Here is an 11,875-nt window from a genome sequence, read left to right as displayed (position 1 = left end):
ATAGTTGAGTTAAGAGTCCATTTAGGTGTTAACATGGTCATTAAACAGGTAGCAGTGGTAGGAGGGTGAGCCACTGGTCTGGTATGGGTGGTGGTGGGTGGGGGGCCTGCTGGTTGGACTGGTAGGTGGCAGCTGGTCTGACGCAGGTAGAGGGGACCTCAGCGGGCAATCTTCCGGCAGGTCGGGCTGGGTGGCCATTTACTCTGAGAAGGTAAACAGAGAGAGTTAGATCTGAGAGGATTTTATGGAGAGCAGCGAATGTTGAGCTTTACACTCGTCATATTTATCTGGATGTATGATTTTTAAAAATATATTTTTAGTTCAAACACCATGTAAATTGTTCATGTATCAGTTTACCAGCACTTTATTATTGCAGAATTTCTGAATTGTCAATAGGTGCTAGAAACTAAGTTAACATTTGCTTTTAACCCTTGTGTGTGTGTCTCGGGGGTCAACAATGACCCCCACCATGTTTCACAGCAGAAGAAAAACCCTAAATAATTTTCTGGTCAGCTTAGAATTAAAATTCAACCATTAGAGAAAGTGAAATCCTTCTCAGATGGCTATACACCTCCAGGGTAAATAGATCAGGGACATTTTGTATAAGTGAAGTATACGAAATGTTAAGACTACTCAAGGGTTAAACATGAATCTGGCACAATGTGTTTTTCAGTACAATCAAAGGGTTCACGGTCCTATGTGTTAAAGTATGTGGCCATAATAATAGTGCTGTGAGAACAGATGCGTCTCAGGTGTCTGTATATGGAGGAAGATGAATGAGTGGGTCTTATGTGTCTGCATATGGTTTCGGGTTAGAGTGTCTGTGTTTCATATTATAAACCATGGACTGTTTCCAATGACCTGCTTCAGCTCTTCTACTTGCTTCCCCAGCTTTCAGTTTCCCCTCCTATTTGCCCAAAGAAAGGTCTCCACCTAGGCTACATCACAGAGTTCAGTGTCATGGGAATGTTGAGAATGTCACTTCTCGGTATAGAAACACCCAGGTCATCTCTCCTCTCTCTCTCACACACACACACACACACACACATTCACTCACACACACACTCACTCACACACACATGCATACAGAGCCTCCTGAGTCAGTCCACCCAGCGAGAGCACACCCTGCTGGGTCAGTGAACATGCCTTTAACTTAGCTACGCCCTGTCTGTTGGTTTTCTCTCAGAGAGAAAGACAAAGCCACGTTTTGAGAGCTGTCTCGAGTCCTCACGCTACACTTATCTATGCTGTCACGATCAGATCTGTGTGTTTGGAAAAGCTACCGTCAACCGAGCAGAAATGAGTTCCAGTTCGGGGCCTGGATCAAATTCCATGTGTTTAGACTAGAAGAAAAAAAACGTCCTAAATGAAACAGAAAATCAGATTCAGCACCAGTTTAAAGGCGGCTTTCAGACACACTCTGCTCTGAGTTTCATTTATTAAAAGAGACTCTTTTATTCATCACGGTCGTGCAAAATAAATGAAACTAAACTGTAATCCAAATTATTATAATTGCGCATTGCAAAGCAGTCTGGGATACCAAAGTGACTGCCTAGTTGGCAACCAATAACAGCACCATAGAAACCACCTAGCAATCACTTAGCAACACCATAGCAACCAACTAAGAATAACAGTTTTATCTCATTGACAACGTAGTAAAATAATTTGCACCCTTCTTATGTCCCAGTGTGACAAATACACTAGTAACAATCAACCAACCATATGGGGTACCTCCTGAGACATCATAGCAACCAGCTGGGATAACATAGAAACCACTTAGCAACACCATATCAGTCCACTCTATCAGCTGTACGTTCCTGGCTACACATCACTGTCCATGGACCGTTGGTTCTTTGGTAATAGAAATCATTTAGCAACCACTTAACATCACCATATAAACCACTTGGAATACAACAGCAATCACTCAGCAACACCATAGCAACCAACTAAGAATAACAGTTTTACCTCATTGACAACGTAGTAAAATAATGTGCACCCTTCTTATGTCCCAGTGTGACAAATACACTAGTAACACCCAACCAACCTTGTGGGGTACCTCCCGAGACATCATAGCAACCAGCTGGGATACCATAGCAACTGCATACCAATGACTTAGCAATACCATAACAACCACCTGGGATACCTTAGCAACCACTTAGCAACACCCACAATCAGTCCACTCTATCAGCTGGATGTTCCTGGCTACACATCGCTGTTCATGAACCACTGGTTCTTTGGTCATCACCAAGATTCATGACACTAGCCTCCTTCTCTCCCCTCCATTATGCATACTCATTCCCTCTAATTCCCTCTAACACACACACACACACACACACACACACACACACACACACACACACACCATAATCACATTTAAAGCTTGAAGCAACATACATCACATACAATACATCACTCCACTGCTCTGTTTCAGCAGCAGGCGGGTCAGACTCACACAATGCCTGAATTGTGCCACACAGTGAAGCGGAGAAAGGCTCTGCTGAATTTAATATATATGCCATCCCTCATAAAGAGCAGCGTAACTCACTGTGCAGGCGTCATGACATCACATCCTGTAAGAACTGAAGAGACTTTTATTACAGCTATGTGTGCAGACTTCAGCCTCGGCTCATTATTCTCATACCTGTTCCCATACATGAACCGCTATCTGTGCCTCAAACACCACCGCCGACACCTCTGCTGACTGGTACAGAGAGGTTCCTAGAGCTGAATTAACACACAAAGGGTGGGGTTCACTCTTTCTCTCACACTGTAGTAATGTAGCTGTGTAAGAGTTAATTCTACACTAAGTTAATTCTACACTGTAGTAATGTAGCTGTGTAAGAGTTAATTCTACACTGTATTAATGTAACTGTGTAAGAGTTAATTCCACACTGTATTAATGTAACTGTGTAGAAGTTAATTCCACACTAAGTTAATTCTACACTGTATTAATGTAGCTGTGTAAGAGTTAATTCTACACTAAGTTAATTCTACACTGTATTAATGTAACTGTGTAAGAGTTAATTCCACACTGTATTAATGTAACTGTGTAAGAGTTAATTCCACACTAAGTTAATTCTACACTGTATTAATGTAGCTGTGTAAGAGTTAATTCTACACTAAGTTAATTCTACACTGTAGTAATGTAACTGTGTAAGAGTTAATTCTACACTCTATTAATGTAGCTGTGTAAGAGTTAATTCTACACTGTATTAATGTAGCTGTGTAAGAGTTAATTCTACACTAAGTTAATTCTACACTGTATTAATGTAACTGTGTAAGAGTTAATTCTACACTCTATTAATGTAGCTGTGTAAGAGTTAATTCTACACTGTATTAATGTAGCTGTGTAAGAGTTAATTCTACACTGTATTAATGTAACTGTGTAAGAGTTAATTCTACACTAAGTTAATTCTACACTGTATTAATGTAGCTGTGTAAGAGTTAATTCTACACTGTATTAATGTAACTGTGTAAGAGTTAATTCTACACTAAGTTAATTCTACACTGTATTAATGTAGCTGTGTAAGAGTTAATTCTACACTGTATTAATGTAGCTGTGTAAGAGTTCATTCCACACTGAGTTAATTCTACACTGTATTAATGTAACTGCCTAAGAGTTAATTCTACACTGTATTAATGTAGCTGTGTAAGAGTTAATTCTACACTATTAATGTAAATGTGTAAGAGTTAATTCCACACTGTAATAAAGTAACTGTGCAAGAGTTAATTCTACACTGAGTTAATGTAACTACGTAAGAGTTAATTCTACACAGGTCAATTTTTACATAATTTTAATTCCACTCAGCGTAAATTCAATAGTATAAAAATATTTTCTATATTGTGTTAATGGAACTGTGTAAGAGGTCATTCTATGCTGTATTGGTTCAATGGTATGAGTTAATTCTACCCTGTAAGAGTTATTTCTACACTACATTGATGGAATTGAGTAAGAGTTCATTCCAAACTGTGTTAATTGAACTGCTTGTGTTAATTCTACACTGTGTTAATTAAATGGTTTAAGAGTTATTTCTACACTGTAAGATTTAATTCCATACTGTTAATTCACTGGTATGAGTAATTTCTATACTGTAAGAGTTAAAGCTTTACTACGTTGATTGAACTGTGTAAGAGTTCATTCTAGACTTTGTTGATTGAACTGTTTGCGTTAATTCACTGTGTTAATTCAATAGTTTAAAAGTTTCTTCTCTACACTGTAACACTGTTAATGCACTGTAAGAGGTAATTCCATGCTGTGTTAATTCAATGGTATATGAGTTATTTCTACACTGTAAGAGTTAATTCTACACTGTGTTGATTCAAAGGTTTAAGAGTTAGCTCTAGATGGTGTTGATTCAACTGCTTAAGTTAATTCTACACTGTGTAAATTCAAAGGTTTACGAGTTTATTCTACACTGTAAGAGTTAATTCTACACAGTGTTAATTCAAAGGTTTAAGAGATTATTCTACACTGTAAGAGTTAATTCTACACGGTGTTGATTCAAAGGTTTACGAGTTTATTCTACACTGTAAGAGTTAATTCTACACGGTGTTGATTCAAAGGTTTAAGAGATTATTCTACACTGTAAGAGTTAATTCTACACTGTGTTGATTCAAAGGTTTAAGAGATTATTCTACACTGTAAGAGTTAATTCTACACGGTGTTGATTCAAAGGTTTAAGAGATTATTCTATACTGTAAGAGTTAATTCTACACGGTGTTGATTCAAAGGTTTAAGAGATTATTCTACACTGTAAGAGTTTATTCTACACTGTAAGAGTTAATTCTACACGGTGTTGATTCAAAGGTTTACGAGTTTATTCTACACTGTAAGAGTTAATTCTACACAGTGTTAATTCAAAGGTTTAAGAGATTATTCTACACTGTAAGAGTTAATTCTACACGGTGTTGATTCAAAGGTTTACGAGTTTATTCTACATTGTAAGAGTTAATTCTACACTGTGTTGATTCAAAGGTTTAAGAGATTATTCTACACTGTAAGAGTTAATTCTACACGGTGTTGATTCAAAGGTTTAAGAGATTATTCTATACTGTAAGAGTTAATTCTACACGGTGTTGATTCAAAGGTTTAAGAGATTATTCTACACTGTAAGAGTTAATTCTACACTGTGTTGATTCAAAGGTTTAAGAGATTATTCTATACTGTAAGAGTTAATTCTACACGGTGTTGATTCAAAGGTTTAAGAGATTATTCTACACTGTAAGAGTTAATTCTACACTGTAAGAGTTAATTCTACACGGTGTTGATTCAAAGGTTTAAGAGATTATTCTACACTGTAAGAGTTAATTCTACACTGTAAGAGTTAATTCTACACGGTGTTGATTCAAAGGTTTAAGAGATTATTCTATACTGTAAGAGTTAATTCTACACGGTGTTGATTCAAAGGTTTAAGAGATTATTCTACACTGTAAGAGTTAATTCTACACTGTGTTGATTCAAAGGTTTAAGAGATTATTCTACACTGTAAGAGTTAATTCTACACAGTGTTAATTCAAAGGTTTAAGAGATTATTCTACACTGTAAGAGTTAATTCTACACGGTTTTGATTCAAAGGTTTAAGAGATTATTCTACATTGTAAGAGTTAATTCTACACTGTGTTGATTCATTTGAATGGTTTAATTCTACACTGTAAGTGTAAACATTGTGTTAATTGAACAGCATAATTAAATTGATGAACATTAGAGTTAATTCTACACTTTAACGGATAATTAACCCTTTAATAGAAGGAATACAGCCACTTCTGTACTTGCAGGCTGTAAATGCCTGCAAGCAAAGTTCCTATCGTCCAGTGTGTGTGTGTGTGTGTGTGTGTGTGTGTGTGTGTGTGTGTGTGTCTGTGAGCGCGACAAGCAGACAAGCAGAGGCTCGTTCCGCCCTCTCTCTCTCTCTCTCTCTCTCTCTCTCTCTCTCTCTCTCTCCCCCTACCTCTCTCTCGCGCGCGCGCTCTCTCTCCACCCTCCAACTAATTGGCTGCTCACGGTCTCCCGGGGCGCGCGCTGCTTCAGACACGCGAGTGCAAGAGTTCAGCGGATAAATCCCCCCCCCAACACACACTCATACACACACACACACACACCCTGAATATATCAGAGATGGGAGTGTGATGAAGAAAGCCGAGACAGTCTCAGGTCTGGATTTCTACACGTTTATCTGCTGCATGAAGCCTCGACAGACTGCAGCAGTGAGGGGACAGACGGGCTGACTGACAGACTGCAGCAGTGAGGGGACAGACGGGCTGACTGACAGACTGCAGCAGTGAGGGGACAGACGGGCTGACTGACAGACTGCAGCAGTGAGGGGACAGACGGGCTGACTGACAGACAGACTGACAGAAGCAGAGCCGGGGAGCCGGGGAGCCGGGGAGCCGGAGAGGGTCTCACAGAAAGGTAGGCATCTCTGAGACTTTGGCTGTGTTCTCTAAGCGTGCTGTTGATCATCTGGTGTCTGGGCTGATGCCTGCAGTCAGCTGGGTCTTCACCAGTCAGACAGGCTTTGATCCCCTTCTGAAAAGTGTCACAGAGGAGAAGTGAGAAGCTCTGGGCTGAATGATGAAGGAAGCTGGGGCTCTGCTCTTCTCTGAGGGAGTTGAATGAAGGTCGTGGGGTTTTTCTGAGGTTTGAGAGGACTTCAACTTCTGACCTGAGACTGTATCAGACTGGCAGCCTTTGGAGAAACATTTGGCTTCTCATAATTTTCTCATAATAAGGAACTCAGGAATTGTGTGAACTCTCTCTCTCTCTCTCTCTCTCTCTCTCTCTCTCTAGTATGAAGATACTAGTAATAAAAACCAAACACTTTTCCAGCAATGCTTTCATATCTGTACCTACACTACATGGACAAAAGTATTGGGACACCCTGCCCATTCATTGTTCCTTCCCCATCCCCAACTCTCCAACTCTCCATCCCAGAGGTATTGGATGGATCCATTCCAGAGCTTGACATTAGGCAGCATGGTGCCTTCAGGTTCATGTTTATCTGCTCCAGGGTGTCCTATTCTATCGTCAGTACTTCTCTACACAAACTAGACAAGCTATGTGTGAGTTTCAGCAATGGGTGCAACTTAAAACAGCTGAATGTATTGATTTGAAGGGGTGTCCACAAACTTTTGGACACATAGTGTGTAAGTAAGATGTAAGTTAGTATTGCAATAAATCCCCCCATCATTTTGATTCGCATTACTGTAAGGAGTACAATAGCAGTACATCTCTCTCTTTATCGCCCCCTAGAGTATTATATTATCATTACTGTAATCAGTACAATATGATTGGGGAAAATAAGTTAATATCCATATCTATCAATAAGAGTACAAAATAAGCAAACCCAGCAGACAATGGGCGTCAAATTGACGTCCGAAAGACGTTGAATTTTAGTTGAGAATGAAAATGGGGTTGATGTCAAAACCCAACGTTGTACAGGTGTTGAATTTTGGTTGGGAATCAAAGTCACACATCCGTCAAAACCAACACTGGGCTGACATCAAACTCCAGCGTTAGACAGACATTGAATTTGGGACACTATATAACCAATATCAGCAGAATTTCAGGTTGGGGGGGACATTAACATTATGCGTTATGGTTGATGTTGGGTTTTGGTGACCACCCCTCAAACAAACATTGTGTAAATGTTAAGATTTTACATTAGTATGATGTTTGAGGCATGTGATGTTTGGATGACGTTGTACTTTGGTTAACATCACAATTTAAAACCAACAGAATATCGACGTCAGCTGTCGTCACTGTTCTACATCTAATAGACGTTAAGCATTGAATATTACTGAATATTGGTCACCCAGCGTAGGTTCAACCGGAGTTCAACCAGATAACAACATGTAAGGATATTGGGGGTCTCTCTTTCTTTCTCTCTCGCTCTCTCGCTCGCTTTATGTCTGTTCTATATCTCTCACTCATAACACATAAAACCTGTTGTTTACAAGAATGACGTCTCTCAAATCTTTTCCTTTTTTTGAAAATAATAATTTTATTGGTTGAAAGAGAAACGCTGGATAAGAGTCAAGTATTTCTTTCTCATTGGTCACCCTGAGGACAATTCAGACACACACTAACACACACACTTGCACGCAGCAACGTATCTCACCATCACAATTTGTTGCACCTACTTCATATTCAGTCTTACGAAGGCCCGTGCCAATTTCTGCAAGATGTAAACTTAACACACCTCATTAATCCAGCGTTCTCAGCGTAAGGCAAACAATCTACTTCACATCCGACAAACGCAGGCCGATAAGAGTGAGGAATGAAATTAATGACAGATTAACAGGGCAGGAGAACGCCGATAAGGCTGATTTTCTGCGATCCTGGCCAGAGACTGGGAGAGGAATGTTTGCAGGACAGAAAGTATCAGTGCTGTCTGTCAGAGGAGTGAGAGCGAGCCGGGAGACCCTCCAGTCTGCCTCTGCTCCTCCTCAAACCTCCGTGCCAACAGCTGTGGCTGCACTGGCGGTAGGGCTGGCCTTCGCTATGGATTCTAGCAGTGAGGGAACTGAGGAAGGCTAGGCTGGACGAAAAGAGAGGGTTTTGCTTTTAGGACTGCTGGAAAGACAAGTCAACCCTTCCCAGAGATCATCAGGAGGACTCTGGAGTGGTGGTGCACTGTTCTACTGTGCAATGACACCTGCACGAGTATGACCTTCATTGAAATTCAGCTTCAGAGGCTTTTCCAAGGAACGTCTAAACAAGAATGATGCCTTTTGGCCGAGCTCCGCTGCAGTAGTGTTGTAGCTGGCGTTTGCTCTGGATTCCAGTAGTAAGGGAAATAAATGAAGGAGGGAAATTTAACTAGACTGGACAGAAAGAGGGAGTCTAGCTTGTCGGATTGCTAGAAAGGTAAATCACCCACACCCTATTTGTCTGGAAAAGATCTTCAGGGAGATTAGGAGCAGACTCTGGAGGTGTGGTGCACTATTCTACTGTACAGTGACACCTGCACTAATATGACCTTCATGGAAATTCAGCATTTTTTCACGTCAGAACGTTGAAAGAAGAATAAAGCTTTTAGGCCCAGCTGCAACTGCACTAGGGTTAGAGCTAGTGTTGGCTGTGGATTCCAGTAGCATGAAAAATATGGAGGGAAATGAGGGGCTAGGCTAGGCAACAAGAGAGGATTTCGCTTGTAGGATTGCTAGAAAGGCAAATCAACCCACCCTCTATTTGACTTCAAAAGATCTACAGGAAGATTTAGCAGACTCGGGAGTGGTGGTGCACTATTCTACTGTGCAGCGATGCCTGCACTGAAGGAACATCTTAAGAAGCGTGATGCAAACCACTGCACTGGTTTTAGAGATGGCCTTTGTTGTGAATCCCAGTAGTGAGGGGGGAAGAAGTGGGAAATAAGTAGGGATGCACCGATACCACTTTTTCTTTATTTCGATACTAATACCAGATTTTCAAGTATCTGATAATACCAAGTACCGATACCAACTCTGACTTAAATGCTCGATAGATGGCTATACATCCTGATAATACTTAAAAACCAGCATGTGCTGGTTAAGTAACTGCACATTTGAAAAGTTTCAGAGCAATGAAACAATAAAAATCGCCACAATGCAGTTTCATTAAATGTCTGTTTAATGGTAATAACTATTTATGACTGGCTGTTTACTGGTTGTTTAAATGTTTGGTTTCATAAAGTATTAAACCAAAATTTTCTATGTTCAAAAAAAAGTACAGCGTCAGTAAGCTTTATGGTATCGGTGCTCTCTATTGCCAATACAGACACTGTATGTGTGTACGTGCCAGTATCAGCGCATTTACCGACACAGTATCGGTATTGGTGCAACCCTAGAAATAAGGCTAGACTGGACAAAAAGTGAGAGGCTTGCTTTTAGGCCTGCTGGAAAGGCAAATAACTGTGGTTCACTGTTCTACTGTCACCCGCACTAATATGACCTTCATGGAAATTCAGCGTCAGATTTTTAAAGGAACATCTAAACAAGCCTGCTGCATTTTGGACAAGCTGTGGCTGCACTGGTGTTCGAGCTGGCATTCGCTATGGATTCCAGTAGTGAGGAAAATGAGGAGGGAATGCTGCTGGAGTGGCTGAAAAGAGGGGGTTTTCCTCTCTGAGACACGCTTGCCCAGATAATACCTCTCTGTGATGCACTCAGACTTTATGGAAAGTCTCTCATACACCCTGCTGTTTTATGGGGGGGTGGGGTGGGGGGGGGTCAAGAGAAAGGTCCAGTCATGAGCCACAAACAGAGAGAGAGAGAGAGAGAGAGAGAGAGAGAGAGAGAGAGAGAGAATACTGGCAGCATTCCAGCTCTCCTTGTTGAGGATGTCAGGAGTAAATAAATAGTGGAGTAGCGTTTCTGCCGCCGTCACTCTGATGGACCATAGTGAAACACATCCTCGACCGCTAATTTGGGTTTTGAACTGTTGCCATTTCTGCGAGTTCGTTTGCTTGACACGTATAAGGTGATATAAACACTACACACACTCCAATCACACTTCACACTTCTGCTACAGGATCTTCTGCATCTTGAAGGAAGACCCCCTGTCAGGTCTTTATTAGATCATGGATTACCATGGGAAGTAATTGCAGGCCATTTCTCTGGACCCAGAAACCTGAAAACCTGTTGAATCATTGGGCTCAACAGGCTCAAACTGTGAATATACATATATTAATCAGCCATAACATTAAAACTACCTGCCTAATACTGTGTAGGTCCATCTCGTGTCACCAAAACAGCTTGACATGGCCTCCACAAGACATTGGCAGCATTACCCTTTTCAACAATGGCAGCCTTTCTCTGGGTTTAGACCATATGGTATATTTTGCTCTCCACTCAGATCAGTGAGCTTTGGGTGCCCTTCACCCTGTCACTGGTTCACTGGTTGTCCCTTCTTGGAGCAATTTTGTTAGATACAGACTGCTGCAAACTGGAAACACCCCACAAGACCTGCCTGATGGTTTGGAGATGTGTTGATCCAGTCGTCTAGCCATCACAGTTTGGCCCAGATTCTTACGCTTGACCATTTTCCTGCTATCTACACATCACCTTCAAGAGCTGACTGTTCACTTGCTGCCTATATGTAGATCTCACCCCCCTGACAGGTGCCACTGTAACTAGATGGTCAGTGTTATTCACTTTTAGTTTGCCGGGGAATTTAGGAGCTAAAACATAAAAAGCTGATACCTGGCATAGGCAGGAGGAGGGCTGAAGGAGGGCAGGAGGAGAGCTGAAGGAGGGCTGAAGGAGGGCTGAAGGAGGGCAGGAGGGGGTTTCTGTTTTTGTAAGAAAGATTTGAGTTCCCAGAGCAAGCAAGGTACGGTGTGATGAATGGTGTGTGTGTGCACATGTGTGTGTATGTGTGTGTGTGTGTCTATGGTAGCACCATGGTGCTTGGGTGCTAAGAGCTTGTAACACAGAGGTGTCACTGATCTGGCTGTCCAGCCGCTGTCTCCCTGTCTTGCTCTCTCCCACCTCTTCTCTCTTCCATGACGTCCACTGTACCTGAGCCAAGAAAGCAAACATCTCCATACCAGCTGACCTTGAGAAAGAACAAAGCTGTCACGGCGACGGCCTTGCATTTATCATCTTTGAAGCCACAGCAACTGCTACAGACCTCACAAGTTGCTTTGCTTTCTGTGAAGGCCAGGCAGGCAGGGGTGAGATCCTGAAGCTGTGGAGCTTTTGTTTTGGTCTGTTTCGCCTGGTGCGGCATGCAAGCGCTTCAGACCCAGGATGTTGTGGCCGCTGCTAACAAACGTTGAACAAAAGTAATTAGGTAAGCTTTCACTTTTGATTTTCATGCCTGGCTCTGATGCATTCGTGTAAATGTTCAGAGTTCTGGGTCCAATCAGTCACACCTGATCCACATTTGCAAGTGAAA

At 41.5% G+C, this 11,875-nt stretch overlaps 1 protein-coding gene across 1 annotated transcript in view; it reads left to right on the top strand.

Moving 5' to 3' along the window:
- The first annotated feature begins 6,243 nt into the window (after positions 1-6,243).
- The window catches only part of sema3d (sema domain, immunoglobulin domain (Ig), short basic domain, secreted, (semaphorin) 3D), a 66,543-nt gene continuing 60,911 nt past the window's right edge, over positions 6,244-11,875 (top strand). The window contains exon 1 of the mRNA XM_072695892.1: positions 6,244-6,409. The gene's annotated coding sequence lies outside the window, so the exon portion shown is untranslated. The remainder of the gene's footprint in view (positions 6,410-11,875) is intronic.

The sequence above is a fragment of the Salminus brasiliensis genome, chromosome 13 (genome assembly GCF_030463535.1).
Source record: "Salminus brasiliensis chromosome 13, fSalBra1.hap2, whole genome shotgun sequence".
Classification (NCBI taxonomy): Eukaryota; Metazoa; Chordata; class Actinopteri; order Characiformes; family Bryconidae; genus Salminus; species Salminus brasiliensis.
Note: the sequence above shows the minus strand (reverse complement) of the source record. Positions and strands in the feature narration are given on the sequence as shown.